We start from the raw sequence: 24639 nt of genomic DNA on the forward strand, positions 1-24639 counted from the left end.
CCTTCCTGCCGGAGTGGTACCTATTTATCTACTTGCACTTTGACGTGCTTTTGAACTGCTAGGTTGGCAGATGCCCAAATGTAGGCATATTGACACTGCTGTGTGTGTGTGTGTGTGTGTGTGTGTGTGTGTCTATACAGAAAAGCTTAGTCCCGTGTTTTCAAAACAAACAACATGAACGGAATTGGGGTGTACCATTCTAGAAATGTAACTTTCCCCCGTTGGGATGAGGAGGGGCAATGAACAGGATTGAGATCGCAGTACGTACTAAGCAGAATGAGGATCGGGTTAACTCTTTCCTCTTAGCCTGCAATCCTGATGAAACCCCCCCACCTCTGATCTACTATTAGCCTCCAGAAGAATGGCTCCATTGATCCTGATTATTTTGGATTGCAACCTGAGGGGGAAAGGGTTAGGCCTCACTGCCGATTGAGATCTTCCAGTTCTTTTTGGGGAGCCCACAGACCTCCATAAGCTGTCCTGGAAGGTCCTAACAAAGAAAGGCATGATGCTTTGCTTATCCCTCGTTTAATCTGAGAACTACGAAATGGCTTCCTCACCTGGGTCCTTCTAACCAGCCTGGAGCAGGCTTAGATTTCATAACGCAACAGCATCATTTGTCCCTCAGACCATTCAGTGCGGCCAGATAGCAGGGCTATAGCGGCATCGCAATAAAATTTGGGGTTCTGTTTTCAGCCCGGTTTTATGTCACTTCTCTGCAAAATGAAGGGAGAGCAGCTTTGGGGATTTGTTTTGGTTTTTAAAAGTGCACTTTACACACAAACAGCTGGACTCCAAGACCCACATGGGAGCTTTTTGAGCAGGGTGCTAGCACTCCTCTGACCTAACAGGTACCTCCATTTGCAACTCTACAATCTAATCTAAAGTTAAACATGCAGGTGTTCTTTGCCACCCAGTCTCTGTCTCTCTCTCTCTGCTTCCCAATGTGTAACAGCATTTCCTTATGGAACAAGTGAAATATCATCATAATTGTCATAATTCTTAATGTAGTGGGGAAGGATGCTTTGAGGCATCGGTTGCTGGGATTTGGGCAGGCAGCGAGTCAACAAAAGCAGGTCTATCCAGTAACCTGTCTTCCACCAGAAACCAGAAATAATGGGGTAAATAAATTGCTTCTGTTCGCTTCCACCTTCCAGCAGTCTGAGGTTAGGAAACGCTCTGAGCTTCAGCTGACATTTCCTAACTGTATTGGTTAATAGCTGTTGATTATATGATCCTCTCTTAGCCTTTTATTTATTGTGGTCAGGCTACTGGCTTTTAACAGCTCCTCAGTGCAGTAAATCAAAGCGGGTGAAGGATGGTTGTGTCCCGAATGTGGAAGCCTCCAAACAGGCCGTAGCAACTAAGGTTCCTTTCATTAGCTGGAAACAGATGAGGTGGGATGCCCACCCAGGCCGCTGTAGTCAATTCTGTTCGTAGCTTCACTGCGACTTGGTACATAGGCAACCCCACACTTGTATATAGGCATGGTATATAGGCAACCCACATTTGTGGGTTGGCCAGATCTTACAGATCGTATCCTTTATTTCTTGGAAAACTGAACCACGGGAATTGAGGGCCAGAAGAGGATAATTTAAAAGAGTGACAGCCCCACTACAGCAATCCCATAACCCACCAAGCATTGTATGATGGAGTGAGTTTAACAGCAAAGCCCTATTTGGATGCTGCTATCAACCCCTGACTAAAAACTTTAGAGAGAAACTGGAAATGTGTGTTGTTCCTGTTGAACACTTAAATTTGGGCAGGGATGGGGCAATCCAGAGAAAAGCTGAGAGACTTTCGGTTATTTGGGAAATGAGAGTTCTTTCAGCGTAGCTTTATGGCCTCCCTTCTCTGTGCTGTTCCCTATAGATGTCTGTTGCACCACCATATTAGAAATGAAGGGGGAAAGCTCTGATCTGTATTACTGATTTCCACCTCAGATTGAGGAGGCGACTTAGTTCAAAACTCCAGATCTGCTGGATGCTGTTAGACTCCTTTCCAACATTGCGGTTTCGTTCCCACTCTTTTCTACCCCTCTCCCCAAACTAGCAAGATGGCCCCAGAGGGGGATTTGCTCAGAGGCCCGGGATCTGTTCCAAAAGAAGACCATTAGATGGCATTACAGTACATAGGATTTTAATAGAAGCATTTTGGCCTGACGAGAATACAAAAAAAAGGCTTTGCTTCCAAGTGACATAATGGTACATAACAAAAGCAGGTGACAAGAGGTGGCAGAGGTTCTTTAATACATTCTGCTTCAAAAAGAGAGAGAGAGAGAGAGAGATGCACAAAACAATCAGGCTGACATCACAAGCAACTATAAAACAATTTTGATACAAACAGCCCCTTTGATTTTGCCATCTCAGGCAGGTTTAATTCCCCTCAGGGCTGCACTACGCTATGCAGGCCTAGTCCAAGATGGCCGTCGGCTTCACTTATGTTGGCACAGACACAGCCTGCCCTACTGGGTCATGTAACTGGTTCTTAATCAAGCGACGAGCTAGCAACTATTGCTTGAGCAAAGGGTTTTGGCGCCTGACTGGACATGTCGATCCATATGACATACTTTAACCTACTGGGCCACTGTTTCAGACATGGGGGACTGGGACAGACTTGTGACACCAGCAAGCTGAGAGCAAGTGATTTTGCCTTGGGATCTGGGCTACCAAGGGGGGTTGAGAAGGAAGGGTTTCCTAATGGAAGAAGCAAGGGGGCATTGATTGGGAAACAGCTACCCTACAAATCTGAAACTGGATGGCCATGGGAGGGCAACCAAGATGATCAAGGGTCTGGGAGCCAAGCCTTATGAGGAACAGTTGAGGGAGCTGGGTATGTTTACTGAGAGGAGATATGATAGCCATCTTCAAATCATCTGAAGGGCTGTCCCATGGACGATGGGGCAAGCTTATTTTTCCTGCTCCGGAGGGTAAGACCCAAACCAATGGATTCAAGTTTACAAGAAAGAAGATTCCAACTAAGCGTCAGGAAGAGCTTTCTGACAGTAAGAGCTGTTTGACAGTGGAACAGACTCCCTTGAGAGGAGATGGACTCTCCTTCTTTGGAGGTTTTTAAGCAGAGGCTGGACGGCCATCTGCCATGGATGCTTTGGTTGAGATTCCTGCCTTGGGCTAGATGGTTGGGGTCCCATCTCTGATTCCTCCAGAAAACTCTTGTAGTTCTGTGGCAGTTTGGAACATATTTGTTAGGCAAAATTTCTGAAAACTCCTTGGTCAGGAGGACTCATAACCGTGTCTTTTGAATGTGTTTTATTTATTTTTTAAGGGTAGGGGTCCTAAAATTTGGGGGGGAAACACAGCCTAAGAACACATACTCCTCTCAGAAGAGTTGAGCTGACATTCCACCCACCCTGCCTCAAGTTCCCAGGATGTGGACCAGCCTTTCGCCCTAACAGTTTTGAGTGCAAGGGTTTCCTTTGTCCCCACTGTCTCGCTGTCCGCCTGGCTGCACACTTGCAGGGACGGGCCCGTAGCTGCCGTCATACGTGCCCCTCGGCCCATATGCTACAGACCCGCCGCTGTAAGCCGATCCCCCTGCTGCTGCTCCACCGCCGCCATACGGATATAGCCTAGGTGGCTCGTTTCGTATTGGGATGTAGCCTCCACCCCGCTCCTCAGCAGTCGGTATGTAAGGGAACCCAGGTCTCTTCCACACTGGGCGGGGGAAACCCTGGCTGTTATATCCAGAGCCATAGCCATATGACCCAACGCCAGCCCCATAACCTGGCATGCCAGGTTTCACATTTGGTGCCCATAACGGAGGAGGGAGTGTCCCTCCAAATATAGACCCCAACAGCCCAGGCCGGCTTGGCTTGCCAGATTGGGAGGGGCTCGCCCCTGGTGAACTGGAGCCAGTTGTAGAAGACCCCCCTGCCTGTCCCCCATAGGTCGCAGGGCTGCCACCCACTATGCGGGTGTCTCCTCCATCAGGGATACAATCTCTTCGCCCCATTGACGAGACGTCGGGCTGCATGAGGCCGCTGGGCAGAGAGTTCCGCTGGACCCCAGGAGGCATGGGCTGCAGGTCTTCCGCGGACGACCCTTCGATGCATCTGGAGGCTGAGCCTAGAAAGAGACAAAGTGGTCGGTTACAGGAATAGTACCATGGCATTCTGGGACTTGCCACGACTACCTGTCCTGTTGCCTTTAGTCTGCCAGTGAAGTCAAAGGTGTGGAGGCTCAGGGGGCACTGATACAGAACGGAGACAATGGCAAGAGAAAAGAGGGACAGAGCCAGGCCCAACCCACTCCGTGGTTTTGTGGTGGAGCCCCTGCCCAGCTGCTCTTCAATAACTTCTGGCTCCCCCCAGAGAAGCGAAACAACTTTGGCTCCCCTAAAAAAAGCCCTGCACTCCCCCCCAAAAAAACAGGCTTTCCTCTTCCCTAAAAAAAAGCTCAACAACTTTGACCTGAACCCCAATTTTTAATTCTGTGAGTAGATCGCAGCAGTCTCTTGGGAGTTGGCCACCGCTGTGTTAGAGGATACAGCAATGGGAAGCTAGGTGGACCAAGGATCTCTGCCTTTGCACCAAACATTTAAAGCACTGCGATACCACTTTAAGCAGTCGTGGCTTCCCCCAAAGAATTCTGGGAGCTGTAGTTTGTTAAGGGAGCTGAGATGCTTCGTTACCCTCACAGGTTCCCTGAGCGGTTTAACAATAAATCTCTCTTCACGTGGGAACTCTAGAGATGGTAGCTCTGCGAGGGAAATACTGTAGGGGTTTTTCTAATAACTCTCAGCACCCTTAACAGCAGCTCCCGGAATTTGTTTTGCCCATGTGTCCAAATATTATGCAGACTTAATTGGGTCAGTTAAACGATTGCTTGCTTTTGCTTTTTTTAAAGGTGCACTTGTTTACAGTGGTAGCTGGTCCATTACGGCAAAAGCGTATATTGCTCCACCACTGTCTGTGTGCCATCTCCCTTTTGACAGCCTTCTTACTTACACCCAGCCCATACCTGTCAGTTTCCTCCTCCTAAGTTAGTGTTGCCCTTGTAAACTCAGAAGGGAGAAAGACTGGGACAAGACTTGCCTGTCATTGGCTCTGGCTCCCCCTATTGTTGACCTCCCTGCCTTCCATCCAATCAGGCCCACCAGGCACTGCTTTTTTTTTGTTTGGTTTGGTTTGGTTTTTAAAATTATTAAGAAGTCTAGGCTGTCCCTCAGTTCAGCAATCGGGAGGCAGTAAAATTGACTCAACACAAAATCGCTTCAACTGAATGACAGCCCTCGTTTTTTACATCTTAATGGAGTTGAAAGGAAGGCACTCAGGAATGCTGTCAAGCACCTAAATTACCAGGCTCACGTTGGAGAATCATTCTTTCCACGGCAAGTCACGAGGATCTTTAAAATCAGTTTCAGCTTGTGCTGAGTGAGGCCTCTGATGGATGACGAGATTCTTGGAAGCACAAGGAGGGAAGGCAGGAAAGCAATTTGCTAAGATGGGAGGAGTAGGCTGGGTACCATAACCCGTGGGTGGCATAAAAGTCTAGGGGTGTGGAGAACACAGACTGCCGCTCACAACAACCAAAGCAAACAAAGGCTTATTGAGGACGCTTGCTTTCAGTTCACACGCTCTGTGTGTGTCAGGGAGGGGCAACTGGGAAAGGGGTGGGGTGGGCCCTTCTGTGGGAATGTTGACATGAGCAAATCTCTCTGGAACAAGGACACCATGCTTTCCATTAAAGAGGAATCAGGACGCCTAGCTCCTTCATCGCAGATCTGTGCCTCTCCTCCAAACATGGTTGAACTCCCAATTCCCATCTGTTCCAATCAGCATATATAGCTGATGGTCAGGGATGATGGGAGTTGTATTCCAGGAATATCTGGAGCCGTGCTATTTTTTCTTGGTGCCGGAACTCTCTGTGGCATGGGTAATGGGTGTTTACAAATTCAAAAGCCAGCATTGGGAGTGCGCCGGAGCCAGAGTAAATGATAATGTGTACGCAGCCTCGGATAATGCAAAGTGAGAAGAGGCAGTGGGAGTTATCTGAGACATTTGCTCCATTGGTGTATAGAGTACCGTGGTACCTCAGGTTAAGAACTTAATTTGTTCTGGAGGTCCGTTCTTAACCTGAAACTGTTCTTAACCTGAGGTACCACTTTAGCTAATGGGGCCTCCCGCGGCCACCACGCGATTTCCGTTCTCATCCTGAGGTAAAGTTCTTAACCCAAGATACTATTTCTGGGTTAGCGGAGTCTGTAACCTGAAGCGTGTGTTACCCGAGGTACCACTGTACATACAAATGTATCGTACGAGCGCAAGCCTGCATTTGTAGCACACTTGCAAGCACAGTTGAGGTGTTGAATGCCTATTTTGCACATGTTCAAGGAGCACTGCGTTACAGTGCAGTGACTGGAGACGTTTTGCAGGATACATTTATGGAAATTGACTCAATAAGAATCTGCTGGATCAGGCCAGTCGCCCATCTAATTCAACATCCTGTTCTCACAAGTAGGATAAAAGCACAAGAGCATTCTTGCGGTTTCCAGCAACTATGCATCCACTATGCTCCCATGGCTGGTTTTGGAAGCCATTAGCCACCATCTAGATCTAGCCTGTCCTTTCTGATGAAAAGCTGCGTTGGATGCATTTCCCCTGCACAAACCAGCCTTGATCTGAATTAAGAATAATTCACGCCTTATCCTCCAGTGTCGCAACTGCTAATCACCGCAACAGGCACGCCCACGAATTAGATACTCGATACTGCCTCTCATTCCCAAGCGCTGATTGCATTTGGAACATTACCCAGGAATTCTGGCTCCCGGCCGCAAAACATTTTCCTAATCTATCAGTAATAAAACAAAAGCATGGCTTTCATCACTAGGGACGGACTCATCTCTCCTATAGGACATTCGCCCCAGGCAATGGGCAGGCCAAGAGCATCGTGTTAACATGATCCAGGTCAAGCGCTGGCAATAATCGCAATAAAGGCAAACATGGGAGAAGAGGGGGAGAACAAGACTAGGAAAAATGAAAAGGGAAGAAAGGCAGTATGTCATTCCCATCATCCACTCTCAAGATTCTAGTCTCTCTCCACCTGCATTTACATCTCATCTCCGATTTCATTCTGTCTGCTCTAGGTGTGCAAGCTGATTCTTGTTTGTTTGATTACTAGCGTATGATTTTATGCTGTTAACCACTTTGTAAACCACCGTTAAATGGTGGTATACGTTCTATAAACAGTGGACAAATCTTCTTCTTCTTACTCCTGCTTTAAGGCACAGTGCCGTGCCATTCCCTAGGGCTGGGCCAGCTCTCGTTTTTTGCCATTGGAGCAGTGCTGCAAATTTCCTTCCACATTCCCCTGCTATCATCCCCCATCCATTAGCGAGAAAAGAAATTGCATTCAAAAATTATCAAAGAGGAGGGGGGAAATTGAGTCAAATTCTCATGTGCGGGGTATGATATGAGCTTTTTGTTGTGGTAACCTTACTTCTGAAGTGGAGGAGAGGTTTGTGAACGTCCCTTTTTTTTACCATTCTGCAAATCCTCTTTCCAGGGGTCTACACTCTGTAGCTTCACTGAGCGCTTGTGTTTCCTGAAAACCACCTGACACCGTCAGCTGGGCTTCGTTGTAAGTACAGGAGGCGAGGGAGACTTTCTACCAATGCTACTGACACCTGTTTATTGTTGTTTTTAAGTGAAGCCTTTTAAAGAAATCGGCATGGGTTGTTGTTTTTAGAAAGAGAATTTTTCTTGAACAAAATAATCATGCACACCAGTCTGAGACACTTCCTGGCTTTCTGTGCTTCAGTTAAAGCCCAAAAGAATAATAGAATCATAGAATTGTAAAGTTGGAAGTCTAGTCAACCCCCCTGCAATGCAGGAATATGCAGCTGCCCCAAATGGGGATCGAACCTGCAACCTTGGTGTTACTGGCACCATGCGCCAAGCAACTAAGCCGTCATGGGAAGGGTTGTTGCTCAGTGGTAGAGCGCATGCATGGGTTCTGTCTCAAGCATCTCCAGGGCCAAGTTGACAGATGGGCAGAACCACTCTCCTGCTAATCACCTGGTGTCAGTTGACACTTTTATACACACATAACATACTGCTGTCAGGGGACTATAGCAGACAGTCTCCCTGGCTTCCTGTACTTACAGGGGAGCCTGACAACCAAGGATGGACAGAGCCTGAAAATCCTCTTTTGGCTGAGCCAAAAGCTCATTGCCTGCCTCACCCCCAACGCCCAAAATGCCTTGGCAACTTAGCAAAACTAAAACATGGGCACCCCAAATAGCAAAGGAGTCAGGTTAAGAACCTAGGAAGACCCTGCATGACCAACGTATCCAACATTCTGTTCTCACAACGGCCGCTCAGATGCCAGTGTGAAACCGGCAAGCTGGACCTGAGAACAAGAGCCCACTGTGGTTTCCAGAAACTGGTGCTCAGAAGATAGACTGAGGGACTATTAAGGATTTACATACCCTCCGACATTTCTCTGCTGGAAATAGGGATGGCCAGTGCTATTTTTATAGAAAAAGAGGTGCCGGAACTCACCATGAAAGCCTCCCTTGTTCTCTCATAATGGCAATGGCGCCCACCTGAAAGGTACTGGAACTGAGTTCCGGCTTGGGGGGGGGGAAGCCCTGGGGATGTCCTATTCCATACCCTCCAACAGTTCTCCAATGAAAATAGGGACATCCTAAGGAAAAGGGCGTGGGTGGCACTGTGGGTTAAACCACAGATTTCCCGATCAGAAGGTCGGGGGTTCGAATCCCCGTGACGGGGTGAGCTCCCGTTGCTCGGTCCCTGCTCCTGCCAACCTAGCAGTTCTAAAACACGTCAAAGTGCAAGTAGATAAATAGGTACCACTCCGGCGGGAAGGTAAATAGCGTTTCCGTGCCCTGCTCTGGTTCGCCAGAAGAGGCTTAGTCATGCGAGCCACATGACCCGGAAGCTGTACGCCGGCTCCCTCGGCCAATAAAGCGAGATGAGCGCCGCAACCCCAGAGTCGGCCACGACTGGACCTAATGGTCAGGGGTCCCTTTACCTTTACCTTTAAGGAAAAGCGGGGCATTCCCTGATCAAATCAGAAACCGGGACGGCTTCTTTAATTCCGGGACTGTCCCTGGAAAATAGGGACACCTGGAGGGTTTGCATCGATGATGTCTGAATGATGATAAGCCCTTGAGCCCCACCAAACCATACCTTGCAGGTGGAGACACAGAACCAGGAGGATGGCCGCAGAAGTCATGCCACAGAAGGGCCATCGCCCAGGACTTCCACAGTTCATCTTGAGAGGCCTCTGAGAGCAGGAAGAGGAGAAGAAGTTCTGCTTCCCTCAGCTGACTCTGCCTTGGAGTGACAGAAGTATCCTGCTCCCTCCCTCTGTGCTCTGGGACTTATATCACCGGAGCCCAGCCCCGCCCAGCCTTGAAAACAGCATCCCGAGATGCGATCAGGATGCTGCATTCCACCTGCTGTATCACTGCGGTTGGCCACACCTATCAGCCCTGCCATTAACCTGATGGTACTTTCGGGGCAACAAGGTGATTGGGTGGGGAAAGGGGAGGAGCCTGTGATGTAGCAAGTGAAACCTGGAGGGGATCAGGATGGGTTTTAGGGAGGTAAATATGGAGAAAAGTGGACCATGGCTTAAGCAGGGTTACTTAGCCTCTCCAACGAGGAAGAATGGTTACGAGAAAGTGTTAAGGGACACCAAACATTTCTCCAGGCTAGGCTGCCATAGTTTTCATTAACAGCTGCATGTCTGAGAGGAATGCATTCAGCAAGATAAGGGTTTCATAGAAGCATGGAATTGTAAAGCGAGAAGGGACCGAAAATGTCATCTAATCCAACCCCCCTGCAATTCAGGAATCTCAATTTATCACAGACATTAGCTGTCCAGGGACAGGGCTCCTTATGTGTACTGAGGGGCCATTCTATGCTTCTTTTTAAATATCGATTTTTATTAAAAGTTTTCAACATAAAAGACAATAAAAATCTCACTAATGTTAAAAAGAAAAATAGAAAATAGGAAGAATAAGGAAGGAGGAGGAGAAGGAGAAGGAGAAGGAGGAGGAGAAGAAGAAGAAGAAGAAGAAGAAGAAGAAGAAGAAGAAGAAGAAGAAGAAGAAGAAGATGATGATTAAGGAAATTACAAACTTCTCTATACTCTCAATACTTCTCTATACCTCTGCTTCTGACCTGGATCCACTGCCTAAAGAATAATTTGCTACACAAAACGACCTCTTCAAAAAGACTCTTCCTCTGTACAGAAGTTGGTACCACCCTACAGTAAAGGTTTTACAATTAAAAGCACATGTGTTCGGACACCCATTTTTTGCCTTCTGAACAAAAACCCTGGAATTTCCCCCACCGCATTCCTGGGATAGCTCAGTCAGTAGAGCATGGGACTTTTAATCTATGGGCCAAGCTTCCTCAAACTCGGCCCTCCAGATGTTTTGAGACTACAGTTCCCATCATGCCTGACCACTGGTCCTGCTAGCTAGGGATCATGGGAGTTGTAGGCCAAAAACATCTGGAGGGTTGAGTTTGAGGAAGCCTGCTCTGGGCTGTGGGTTCGAGCCTCACCTTGGGTGAAAAATTTCAGCGTTGCAAGGGGTTGGGCTAGATGACCCACGTGGTCCCTTTCAATTCTACAGTTCTGTGATTCCAGTGGTAGTTTCATTTCCCTTCATCTCCATGCTAAGCCAAGTTTGGCCTGCTGGAGTTTCTGGTTGTCCCCTTGGTGCCAATGGGCTGGGACCAGCTAAGTCATGGATAGGTAAACTAAGGCCCGGGGGCCGGATCTTGCCCAATCGCCTTCTAATTCCAGCCCGCGGACAGTCTGGGAATCAGTGTGTTTTTACACGAGCAACATGTGTCCTTTTATTAAAAATGCATCTCTGAGTTATTTGTGGGGCATAGGAATTCGTTCATTTATTTTTTTTCAAAATATAGTCTGGCCCACCACATGGTCTGAGGGACGGTGGACTGGCCGCCTGCTGAAAAAGTTTGCTGTGTGAGGCAAACAATTTCCGCTCGTGCAATGGAACTTCCCATCCCTTTTCCTTCCACATGTGCCCACCACATCACCTCCCAATCTGCTCCAGATGGTTGCGGGGAAACCCAGATCAGATGTTGAAGAGGTTTAGGGGAAGAGCAGAGGGAGGAGAAGTCCTGCTGTACTCGTGGAAGTCTTTCTGCTTGCACAGTGATAAAGGCTGTTGTGCAGCTCTGCAACCATGTCCTTCCACCACTGGTTTCAGAAGCAATGTACACACCGCCTAATCCACAATTCGTATCTATCCTGCACCTATCCTTTTGTTTTCTTATGGAATGCTGTGTTTCAACACACTTTTCCCCAAACCGGCTTTGATCCGAACTGAGAAAAATGATGGTCTTGCTTGTGCTGTGAACTGACAATGTGTACATGGCCTTTGTTGAATACACCCAGTGCCGGATTTACATATAAGCTAAATAAGCTATAGCTGAGGGCCCCACTCTCTGGAGAGCCAGTATGGTGTAGTGGTTAAGAGCGGTAGTCTTGTTATCTGGGGAACCGTGTTCGCGTCTCCGCTCCTCCACATGCAGCTGCTGGGTGACCTTGGGCCAGTCACACTTCTCTGAAGTCTCTCAGCCTCACTCACCTCACAGAGTGTTTGTTGTGGAGGAGGAAGGGAAAGGAGAATGTTAGCCGCTTTGAGGCTCCTTAAAACCTACATACAGCAACAGTGTTTTGCGTTGTGTAGGCTCCTATGAATTACCATATAGCATATATTCAACGTAAAAAACAGCGACAATTTGTTGTTGACAAAGGAGAGCTGGACATACAAAGGGCCCCATTACCTTCAGTAGCTTAGGGCCTCATCAAACCTAAATCCAGCCCCATGGATTCAGACATCGTGTGGAGGGCATGTTCATCTTTGCTTTAGTACTGTGGTGAGTGTAGCCCTTCTTTGGTGTCCGGTCATTACAATGCCATTCTTGGCCATATTCAGCACCGCAGTGATTCATGCTGAAGAAATCATTACACAGCACTTTAACATTCCCTTCCTTTCATATTAGGTACCACAGTGATTAATGCTTCAATACGCAACAATTTGATTACGGGCAATTTCGTTGCCTTCCTTTCATATCTGGTACTTTGTATAACTGAGCCACTGAAGTTTTATATTTTGCATTCTATCTACCTAGTTTTATTCGATAAAGAAAGACTTCCTGTGAAGAGGATTGAAATAACCTTGTGAAACAGTTTGCATAACTGTCTGTGATAAAAATAAAAATTAAATTACTGATTTTTTCCTAATTTTTTTCCCCCTAAATTTTTAAAGTTTAAAATAAGGGGCCGTCTTACACATGGATAGTGCATAGTGCATTTTCTTAATTTTGAGTCCCCTCAAAAAGGGTGCGTCATATACACGGGGGCGTGTTATACACGGAAAAATACGGTAAATAACAGCAGCAAGACACATGAACAATGTTTGAGCAATTAGTTCTTCTGCATTCAACTATTGTGAAATTCGCTGACTGGATAAGTACTTCACCACTCGGCTACTTTGATTAGATGATATGTCTTTGAACAAACAGTGCTTTATTTAGGCTCTTTCCACCTGAAATGCAGAACTGGCATTATATACAGCAGTGAAGAAAACTAAAGTGATCTATGAAACAAAGAACAGCTGATACAAACTTGTTGAATTCCCAATCACCCATGAGGTTCAAATATATAACTTTTATCCCTTGCTAACCTAGATCACATCCGCCCTATACATTTAAGGCACTCTCTTAGCACTTGAGCAGTGATGACTCCCACCAAAGGCTCCCATAGTTTGTTAAGGCAGAGCCACAATTCCCAGCACCCTTAACAAACTACAGTTCCCAGGATTCTTCAGTGGAAGCCATTACTACCAAGATGGTGCAAAAATGCTTTAAAAGTATGATGCGGGGGTGACCCTAGTCTCTTTTTCTTCTCCGCTTCCTTGACCACCATCAAAGCTGTAACCAGTGCTTTTTTTCCTAAAAAAATGTTTAGGGGTACTCTCATTTTCCTACTCATATTGAAATACTGCCCCTCAATGAGGCCAAACTTAGATTCACAAAATGATGATGATGGTGATAATGGCTGGATTTCCCCAGCTACTCTGGGCAGCTTCCAAGAAGAGATTAAAAATACATTAAAACATCAGTCATTGAAAACTTCCCTAAACAGGCCTGCCTTCAGATGTCTTCTAAACGTCAGGTAGTTGTTTATTTCTTTGACATCTGATGGGACGGTGTTCCACAGGGCAGGTGCCACTACCAAGAAGACCCTCTGCCTGGTCCCTGTTACCTCACTTTTTTCGCAGTGAGGGAACCACCAGAAGGCCCTCGGAGCTGGACCTCAGTGTCTGGGTAGAAGGATGGGGGTGGAGACGCTCCTTCAGGTATACTGGACCGAGGCCGTTTAGGGCTTTAATGATCAGCACCAACACTTTGAATTGTGCCTGGAAACGTACTGGGTATGTTTTGGGGTATGCATACCCCTGCATCCCCCCAGAAAGAATAGCAAATGCGTTTAAACTAGTTGGAAAAATAAAGTAACGTAACAAGAACGGCTGGAAGTCAAGTCACTTGGTGGGTGTCCGTGTGGGGTAGGTGTGTAGGCATGTTGATATGTACAGTACAGTGGTACCTCAGGTTACATATGCTTCAGGTTACATACGCTTCAGGTTACAGACTCTGCTAACCCAGAAATAGTGCTTCAGGTTAAGAACTTTGCTTCAGGATGAGAACAGAAATCGTGCGCGGCAGCAGCAGGAGGCTGCTAAAGTGGTGCTTCAGGTTAAGAACAGTTTCAGGTTAAGAACGGACCTCCGGAACGAATTAAGTACTTAACCTGAGGTACCACTGTCTAAGTAGGTATTATATAGAGTAATGTAGGTATGTTTTATGTTATAAAAATAAGGTAGTGGCGCTGTGGGTAAAAGCCTCAGTGCCTAGGGCTTGCCGATCGAAAGGTCGGCAGTTTGAATCCCCGCGGCAGGATGCGCTCCCGTTGTTCAGTCCCAGCGCCTGCCAACCTAGCAGTTCGAAAGCACTCTCGGGTGCAAGTAGATAAATAGGGACCACTTACTAGCGGGAAGGTAAACGGCGCTTCCGTGTGCGGCTCTGGCTCGCCAGAGCAGCGATGTCACGCTGGCCACGTGACCCGGAAGTGTCTCCAGACAGCGCTGGCCCCTGGCCTCTTGAGTGAGATGGGCGCACAACCCTAGAGTCTGTCAAGACTGGCCCGTACGGGCAGGGGTACCTTTACCTTTACCTTTTTATTGTGTAAATGTCTATGTATGTATGTTAATAATAATAAAAAAGAATAAAAGAGAAAAAGAGAAAAGAAAGAAAAGCACTGGCTATAACTCTTTTTAGTTCGTGTTTACCTGCAGGGCACCGTGTACCTGAATCGGTGCTCTATAAGTACCGTATCTTTTGCTCTATAAGACTCACTTTTCCCCTCCTAAAAAGTAAGGGGAAATGTGTGTGCGTCTTATGGAGCAAATGCAGGCTGCGCAGCTATCACAGAAGCCAGAACAGCAAGAGGGATCGCTGCTTTCACTGCGCAGCGATCCCTCTTGCTGTTCTGGCTTCTGAGATTCAGAATATTTTTTTTCTTGTTTTCCTCCTCCAAAAACTAGGTGCGTCTTGTGGTCTGGTGCGTCTTATGGAGCGAAAAATACGGTACATAAGAAGCACCTGTTCAATCAGGTCAATAGCCCATCTAGTCCAGCACCCTGTTTTCACAGCGGCCAGACAGATGCTTGTGGGAAACCCGCAAACAGGATCTGAGCACAGGAGCTCTCTCCCCTCCTGCACTTTACAGCCACTGCCTTTCAGAAGCAATCCTGCCTCCAGCTGCGGGTGCAGAGCACCGCCATTGTGCCTGGTAGCCCTTGAGAGCCTCACTGCCTCCTGTGGGAGTGAGTTCCGTAGTTTAAATAAATCATCAGCATTACAGCTAACCACAGCCTGTGGACTGAACATGCAGCTAGGGTGGATCCTGATCTTATCCCGTGTTTGCCTTTCTGGATACCCATCTGCATTGCAAAGCGAGGTCAGCTCAGCAAAGAATAGAGCTGGCTCAGAGCTGGGAATCCATTGCCACATTGCCTCTCGTGTTAAGCAAGAACCCGTCCTGTCGGAACCTAGTTGGCAGGGATCAAGTATCTATTTCATCACTCGAATAGAACAGGGAAAGTATTTAGGTCAGAAAATATGGGAAGGGGAATATAATATAATATAATATAATATAATATAATATAATATAATAATATAATATAATACAATTTATTTATACCCCGCCCATCTAGGAAAGGTGGAGAGAACTGGGATTTCTCTTTGGGGCCCAGGAGGACATGGCACAACCAAAGTTGTGAGTCCTGGATTCCTTCCATCTCCTCTTTGGGAGGAAAAGAATGAGGACGAGCAATGGGTTTTGCACAGGCATAGGCCAACTCGGCCCTCCAGATGTTTTGGGTCTACAGTTCCCATCATCCCTGACCACTGGTCCTCTTAGCTAGGGATGATGGGAGTTGTAGTCCCAAAACATGTGGAGGGCCGAGTTTGCCTATGCCTGGTTTTGCATGAGCCTGAGAACGGCAAATTATTGACTGGGAAAGGTCACCCCAAGGACCACTGCAAGTTAGGAGGGCCGGTCTTTCAGGCTGTTTAGAAGCACCAGCTGCTATTCACTATTACATCAAGAGACCTGCTTGCCACTCCAGCAGGACCTTGCATGGCTAGACTGGCACCCACTCACCCACATAATTCTGGGTGAGCAGAAGGAAAGTGCAGGTGGAGGCACATTGGTCAAAGTGCTCAGGCTAAGGGAGGCACCAGAGCATCCTTAGGCAAAGGCCCCTCACGCAGGAATCAAGAGGGGTTGTGCCTATAAAGAAGGTAAAGGTAAAAGGTAAAGGACCGCTGAATGGTTAAGTCCAAAGGCGACTATGGAGGTGCAGCGCTCATCTCACTTTCAGGCCGAGGGAGCCAGTGTTTGTCCACAGACAGTTGGGGATTTGAACCACTGACCTTCCAATCAGCAAGCCCAAGAGGCTCAGCGGTTTAGACCACAGCGCCACCCGCATCCCTTCTTTATTTGAGTGCTCTCTCCCATTTAAAGAAGACTTAGCCGACTAAATGAATGAATGGATTCAGAACATGCGTAGCTTTGCAAAGGACCAGGAGGGGACTAAGCCTGTGTTTTGAATATTTGAATTACTTTGAAGTGGGTGGGTGTTATTATTTAATCAAGGCAAATGTGTTTTTATGTGCTCTTTTTTTTTGGTACAATATTTTTTTTAATTTTCACAAAAACATTACTTTTTTTTAAAAAAAGCATACAATAAAACATTTAAAACAACTATATACACTATCAGTATTGAAGCCACAGTATGGGTATTACTTGAATCCCCTCCTTTATAATATTTTCATTCACGCATGTCAATAAAGACTTTTTCTCTGATTACTTCCAATTTTTGTACATTGTCTATAATATTACAAGTGTTTTTGGCAAGATGACAACAAATATAAAAAAGAATGGTAAGTGCCTATTGCATATTTACAAAAGTTAATACATATTTACACAAGTTAATACATTAGCAGGGTTTTTTTAATGGGCCATTTAAAACATCACTCCAGCTTCCCAAAATACCCAGATATTACCTACAGTAGATAACAGAAGTGTTTTCCTGCCTATTTTGAGCTGAAAGCAGTATTTGAGAAATGTGTTGTTTCACGTTGATGTGAGTAAACGCCGTTTCTGTGCGCTGCTCTGGTTCACCAGAAGCGGCTTAGTCATGCTGGCCACATGACCCGGAAGCTGTACGCCGGCTCCCTCGGCCAATAAAGCAAGATGAGCGCCGCAACCCCAGAGTCGGTCACGACTGGACCTAATGGTCAAGGGTCTCTTTACCTTTGCCAAAGGGCAAATGGGTGCCCCCCCTCCCTCAACTGTCTGTTAGTTCGAAAGAGAAAGGCCAAAGTTGAGGGGCATGAACTAGAATCTAAAAACAGGATGGGCAGCTAAGAGACAGAGCCATGCCTTAATGATATTTCCAGTGGATTATATCATGTGATATGATTCTGAAAGACTTCCTAGACCAGGCACAGGGAATCTGTGACCTTCCAGATATTTTTTGGACTACAACTCCCATAATTCCTGCCTATTGACCACGCTGGCTGGAGATATTGGGAGTTGGAGTCCCCCACCCCCAGATGCCCCATCCTAGACTATGTACCACAGATGAGCAGGTAAGTTTGGCTTCATTTGTATCTGCAGTTTATGCCACCTATTATTTAAGTGATAGAATGCCAGATACCATTTAATGAATATATTTAAGTGCTGTCTTAGAGAAGACTTAGCTGATTAAATGAGTGAATGGATTCACAACATGCATAGCTTTGCAAACATCTGCATAAAAGAATAGGAAATACAAGCACACTTTTGTTTACACAGAATGATAAAGTTGGGAGGGATGCTGAGGAGCATCTAAGTCCAAAAATTTAATGATTAAGAAAGACTAATGTTTTAAGACATATGGAAATGTAATTATGTTAAGATATTAAGATTAAGTTGAACCAAAGTTATGCCAGAGGGAAAGAATTTACTGTCAGAATATAAGATCTAGAATACAGAGTGGGAAGGTCTGGGGAAGTCGCAGACCCAGGTTAATGTTAAATAATGCAAAGACACAATGATTGTTTTTAATTTTTTCTTTTATTTTTTTTGTACACTGTATTTTATATTGTTTGTATGTGCTGTTTTTATTTTCTGTTTTCTATTTGTTTGTTTGTATTGTCTGTTTATTGATTGTTAAAATAAAAAATATTATATATAAAAAAAGAGGAGCATCTAAGTCCAACCTCCTTACGGGGATCAAACCTGCAACCTTGGCGTTACCAGCAACGCACTCTAACCAACTGAGCTATCCTGCTGAGCTGATAATAATTTGCATATGCAGTACATAAACATGTTCCCATTACCTCACAGTAATGTTACTAACATATTCTTCAACATCAGCTTCGTTGGTCATGTTGTGCGGATGCCTGATTATCATCTTCCAAAGCAACTATTTTATTCCGAACTTAAAAATGGAAAGCATAATGCCGGTGGTCAACAAAAGAGGTTTAAAGACTCTCTCAAGTCAAATCTTGAAAATGTAGTATAAACACCAACAACTGGGAAACACTTGCCTGAGTGCACTCCAATTGGAGAACAGCCTTTACCAAAGGTGTCATGGGCTTTGAAGATACTCGAACTCAGGACGCAAGGGAGAAATGTGCTAAGAGGAAGGCACGCTTGGCAAACCCTCACAGTGATCAACTCCCACCGGGAACCAATGTCTCCACTGTGGAAGGATGTGTGGATCCAGAATTGGCCGCCACAGCCACTTACGGAGCCATTGTTAAAATCGTGTTTATGGAAGACAATCTTACTCAGTTACGAGTGATTGCCAAAGAAAGAAGAAACTTGATAAAATGGAGTTATGCAAGGGCAGGATACTGCAGGATAGCACATGCTTTTGGACTCCGGTGTGATGATCATAGAGTCATAGACATGTAGCATCTTAGAAAAGGCATTCCCTTCTGTGAGGGAAATAAATGAGAAACCTTTAGTATGCAAAAGCCACAGTAGTCTACCGTATTCCTTCTGGTCCTTTTTTCCAGCTGGCAAATGGCAAATGGAGCTCTGGAACATGTGACCAGGAAGGCTTTGGCTTCCTGGAGTTGCTGCCACCTCAAATTGCTTCCTCTTTACTCACGAGCCCCATTTAAGGATTATTTTAATTGGCTAAAGACTGAGCAATGCCGTTCCTCAGATAAAAAGAACCATGCAACAGGTTGTTACTGCTACTGACAACAGGATCAGAGTCACTGCTAAATACCTGGTTATCCCTCTGTTACTTTGATCCTCAATTGCCAATTGTGGTCATGGCAAGGATTGCAGTATCATTGGACGCAGGCTAGCCATAAAACTCCTAAGTAATAAACAACAATGATCAAGGCTGACAGCATGCCTGTTACAAACTCTGATTTGTACTGTTAGAAGGCACCTAAAAGTGTGGGGGAGTTATTGTTTTGTGTTTTTATTATATATTTTTCTGTTTTTCACTTGTATTTTTATGCTGTGAACCGCCCTGAGATATACAGATGAAGGTTGGTAGACAAATTTAATAAATAAAATGCATACATACATAAAAGGTTATCTACTCCAGTGGTCCCCAAACTTTTTCCCCTATGGGCTACTTGAGAATTGCTGGTGGTCTTGGTGGACCATGCAATGACTTTTCTGCCTGCCATAGTGTTACACAAATTTTAATTTTACACACATAGCAGGGACACGCTCAGTGCCAGATTTACGTATAAGCTAAGCAAGCTATAGCTTAGGGCACCACTCTCTTGGGGGTCCCAAAAAATTGAAAGGAAGAAAAAGATGTACATTTCCAAAATATAAGATAAAAACAAATAAAATAAAACCTACATACAGCAACAGTGTTTTGTGTTGTGTAGGCTCCTATGAATTACCATATACAGTGGTGCCTCGCAAGACGAAAAGAATCCGTTCCGTGAGTCTCTTCGTCTAGCGGTTTTTTCGTCTTGCGAAGCAAGCCCATTAGCGGATTAGCGCGATTAGCGGTTTAGCAGCTATTAGCGGCTATTAGCGGCTATTAAAGACTTAAGGGATTAGCGGATTAGCTGCTAAAAGGCTATTAGCAGCTTAGTGCCTTAGAAAAAGGGGGGGGAGCGGGGGGAAAAACCAGGAACTCACAAGACATTTTCGTCTTGCGAAGCAAGCCCATAGCAAATTCGTCCTGCGAAGCACCTCCAAAACAGAAAACCCTTTCGTCTAGCGGGTTTTCCGTCTTGCGAGGCATTCATCTTGCGGGGCACCACTGTAGCAGCATTTCCCAACCTTGGGCCTTCAGCTGTTTTTGGACTACAACTCCCATAATCCTCAGCTAGCAAAACCAGTGGTCAGGGATGATGGGAATTGTAGTTCGAAAACAGCTGGAGGCCCAAGGTTGGGAAACACTGCCATACAGCATATATTCAACACAAAAAACAGCAACAATTTGTTGTTGACAAAGAACAGCTGGACATATAAAGGGCCCCGTTACATTCAGTAGCTTAGGCAGGCATAGACAAACTTGGCCATCCAGATGTTTTTGGCCTACAACTCCCATGATCCCTAGCTAGCAGGACCAGTGGTCAGGGATGATGGGAACTGTAGTCCCAAAACATCTGGAGGACTGTTTGCCTATGCCTGTCTTAGGGCCTCATCAAACATAAATCCGGCCCTGGACACACTCCACAGAAAACCAATCCTTCACCCTTCAAATAACAGGAAACACTCCCCACAATAAATAGATGCTATATCTGAGTTCCCAAAGCAATCCTGAAGCCATCCCAAATATTTTCTCCGCAGCAGAAGGAAGTACCTTGACAAAAAATTTCATTCCCAAGTTATTTTCACTTGCAAAATCCTTCAAATCCTGTAAAGAGATAAACTTCTCACACGGTCTGTGACAAAAGATTCAAGGACTTGGATATCTACCACTTCAAAAGAATGACCCAGACTAGCCAAGATAAGGCAGTCAGCAAGAATAATCAGTTATCTTGACGGGACAGGAGACAACAAGCCACACTCTCATATTTCTGCACCTCTTTCTGTGATGCTGGTATGATACTTGTAGGTGGTCTTCGGCTAAGGGGTTGGGCAATTTCTAAAGTCTTAAAAAATTGTCTGCGGCGACAGCTGCGGGGATGCTGTTAGCTCAGGGATGAAAAGAAGACAAAGTCCCTACCAGAGAGGAATGGCAAATGGAGCTATTGGATTATGCCAAAACAGCAAAACTGGCCAGAAAACTCAGGAAGACCAAAACTTTCATAAGGAATGGGGGGAAATTACAAATTACCTTAAAGACCACTGTAAGCAGCTGAAAACATTAGCAGGACCGCAATAACACTATGGATACAATGGAGTTATACAAAAACTTGGATTATTTTTAAAAAGATGCAGCAGAAAAGGTTTACTAACAGAACCCCCTAGAAGGGAAGGTGGGAAGTCTAGAGATTCGGGAGAATCTTGTATTTTCGGATGTGTTGTGGTATGATTGCAAACTTAAATATGTAAAACCAAATAAAAATTATATAAATAAAATAAAAGTTGTTACGCACTTCTGTTCTGGGTCTTCACCTCCTTGCAAGAATACGGTGGGCAGACTCTGATGCAACATTCTTCTCTCACCAATCATGGAGGACACCGAACCTTTTATTGATTTGGAATTTGGGCTGTAAACGCCAAGCCCAATTTTTTTCTTATAACAATAGCAACTGCAACACACTGTGCAAGCTATGGTATGGTTTTCAACCACAGACCACTTGAATTAAGTTTTTTTTTAAAAAAATGGAAATTTTATTTACAACATAACATAAACCCCCACCCCCCAATACATTATTAAACGTGAACATAACATACACTAAGCATAAAAGGTAAAGGTACCCCTGCCCGTACGGGCCAGTCTTGACAGACTCTAGGGTTGTACGCCCATCTCACTCAAAGAGGCCGAGGGCCAGCGCTGTCCGAAGACACTTCCGGGTCACGTGGCCAGCGTGACATCGCTGCTCTGGCGAGCCACAGCCGCACACGGAAACGCCGTTTACCTTCCTGCTAGTAAGCGGTCCCTATTTATCTACTTGCACCCGAGAGTGCTTTCGAACTGCTAGGTTGGCAGGCGCTGGGACCGAACAACGGGAGCGCACCCCGCCGCGGGGATTCGAACCGCCGACCTCTTGATCGGCAAGCCCTAGGCGCTGAGGCTTTAACCCACAGCGCCACCCGCGTCCCTACACTAAGCATAACATAAAACAATACAAACAACCAAATAAAAGACTGCCTTTATCCTGTATCTGGCCTCCTTATTTACTTCTTATAAGCTGTTTCCTTTAAGAATAATTATCAAGATTTTTCTAATTATAACTTAAATATCCACAAAGTCTCCTGCAGATATTAATCAAAACAAGTCCAGGTATGTATTTTAGGGCACTGTTTTCTGAAGTATTCTCTGCATTTCCCCCATGCTTTTTGAAACTCTTGTCTAGTGTGATCTCTAATCGCCTCTGTTAATCTAGCAAGTTCAATATACCCTAACCATTCATTTTTTGTTGGCACAATTTCTTTTTTCCAGTTTTTAGCAATTAGGATCCTTGCTGCTCCTGTGGCATAGAGGAATATTTTCTGATCTTCTCTTGCTGTACCTGTGTCCGTTATCCCTAGTAGAAAAGCTTCTGTGTTTTTCATAAAGTTATACTTAAACATTTTTTTAAGCTTGTCATATACTGTGTTCCAGAAGCTTTTGGTTTTTTCACAGGTCCACCAAACATGTATAAGTGTCCACCTCCAGCACAGATTTGTTTTTGTCTTATACATTTTAGCTATTTTGGCAGGACTTGAATTAAGTTTGTATACCACTGGTGGGAACCCTGATCTCGTCCAAAGAGGATTACACATCTTAATGGGGGATAAGCCTATCAACAGACACAGTGGCTATGTTCTACTTCCCCTGGTGAAAGTATGCCTCTGAATGTCAGTTGCTGGAGATTCATGTTGTAGGATAACCAGTCTCATATAACCAACATGCTGAAGTTAAATAATGCAGGATGAGGTGGTTAAAAGCATAGAGTAAGCTGTTCTGACAGGTTAGCTCACCTTGGGAGGGACTAAGTAATCAAGGCTTTGTTCCCCCTGAGTCTACCAGAGAAGCTCAGCCTCAGTGAAGAGGCTAGGCTGGTTGCTGCAACTTATCCACATAGCTCTTACAAGCTATTCTTGTCTTCCTATACCCATAATTTAGGAACTTTCACCACTGTAACTAAGCCAAGTTTTACTGCCTGTGCAACTTTTTCTGACTGCTGTATGGAAAAGCACATGAATATGACCTTTGTAGAGTTTGTAAGTAAATCATTTTTAACTTACCAAATGTGTGGTCTCTTTCTATGTTTACGCAAGTGGGGGATTTTGGAACTTAGTACGGTATATTTTAAAGATCTATATTTCTAAGCTTTGCTTTACTGCATGTTTTGTGATTTTAGATCTCTGCTGGGGTTCCCTCACCAAAGAGTACTTGCACCCCAAACTTGGATCCTGGCATCCAGGAATTATCCTCGTTTTTTTAAGCCTATTTTTTCCCTTTGCAACTAACAATTCATTGCTATAGCATCCCCCAGAGGTGGCCACTTAGCCTCTTCATAAACACTTCCAATGCAGGAACATCCATCCCTTTCTGGGACAGCCAGTTCCAATGCTGCACAGCTCGTATAATCAGGAAGCTCTTCTTAATGTTCCATCAAAATCCCCTGTCTTGTAATTAACTAATTGACTAAGGTCCCAAACTAACTTGCTCCCTCGTCTATGTGTCAGAACTTAAAAACAAAAACCTATCACCTCTTAATTGTCTTTTCTCCAAACACCCAACTCAACACTGAGAGCCCGTGTGGTGTAGTGGTAAAGAGCGGTAGACTCGTAATCTGGTGAACCGGGTTCGCTTCCCTGCTCCTCCACATGCAGCTGCTGGGTGACCTTGGGCCAGTCACACTTCTCTGAAGTCTCTCAGCCCCACTCACCTCACAGAGTGTTTGTTGTGGGGGAGGGAGGGAAAGGAGAATGTTAGCCGCTTTGAGACTCCTTCAGGTAGTGATAAAGCGGGATATCAAATCCAAACTCTTCTTCTCCTTCAACCTTCGTCAGAGGACTTTGCCTGCTTACACACCAAACACTTAAAGCACCCCCCCCCCAAAAAAAATTTAATTCTGAAGGCTTACCCCTCTCAGAGCTACAATTCCCAGCACCCTGAAACTATAGTTCCCATGCTTCTTTGGAGTGTGTGCATTAAATGTATAGTATGTATACATTTGGACCACTGACAGTCTTTTCCACCCTCCTCTGGATCTATTTCACCCTCCCTCAAACTCTTGGCGATGAGCGAGAGAAGGAATTGAGGGGAGCTTCCACACCATCTCTTTACTGAGCATTCATTCTGATTTATACACACAGAGATTAGACCAGGGGTAGGCAACCTAAGGCCCATGGGCCGGAAGCGGCCCACAGAGGCCATTTAACCGGCCCCCGAGCCACCCCCAAACCGAGCCACCCACTCGCCGAGTACTCGCGCGCTGCGCTAAACTGACACAGCTCAATACAGGAACTCTCTTCCGCGGTTCTGGAAATCACTTCTGTGCAGTGGCGTAGCGTGGGGCGTGCAGGGGGGGCCAGCCGCACCGGGCGCAACATCTGGGGGTTAGGGTTAGGGGGCGCAAATCCACGGGTTAGGGGGTGCAAATTACTTGCCTTGCTCCGGGTGCTGACAACCCACGCTACGCCTCTGCTTCTGTGCATGTGCAGACGCCGGAAATTACTTCTGCGCATGCTCAGACGTCGGAAATTACTTCTGCGCAGGCACGATTTTCAGCATCTGGGCATGCGCAGAAGCGATTTCTGGCACCGCGGACATGCGCAGATGCGATTTCAGGCATCGTGCTGCGCCGGCCCGGCCCACGGAGGATCTCTGCGGGAGTGATCCAGCCCATTTCCGGTAAGCCTTGCCAACCCCTGGATTAGACATTGTTGGGGTGGAAGAAGA

General features: G+C 45.8%; 2 long non-coding RNA genes across 2 annotated transcripts; one reads left to right on the top strand and one right to left on the bottom strand.

The window, feature by feature from the left end:
• Positions 1 to 2122: 2122 nt before the first annotated feature.
• LOC310671014 lies at positions 2123 to 11469 on the bottom strand. Its single transcript, XR_014507669.1, has 2 exons — positions 9173 to 11469; positions 2123 to 4085 (listed from the first exon to the last, which is right to left on the bottom strand). It is a non-coding gene; the product is annotated as an uncharacterized lncRNA (long non-coding RNA).
• Positions 7523 to 23790, top strand: LOC310671095. The gene is made up of 2 exons (XR_014507775.1): positions 7523 to 7598; positions 22855 to 23790. It is a non-coding gene; the product is annotated as an uncharacterized lncRNA (long non-coding RNA).
• Positions 23791 to 24639: the final 849 nt, after the last annotated feature.

This window comes from Podarcis tiliguerta (genome assembly GCF_965153285.1).
Source record: "Podarcis tiliguerta genome assembly, chromosome: 2".
Classification (NCBI taxonomy): domain Eukaryota; kingdom Metazoa; phylum Chordata; class Lepidosauria; order Squamata; family Lacertidae; genus Podarcis; species Podarcis tiliguerta.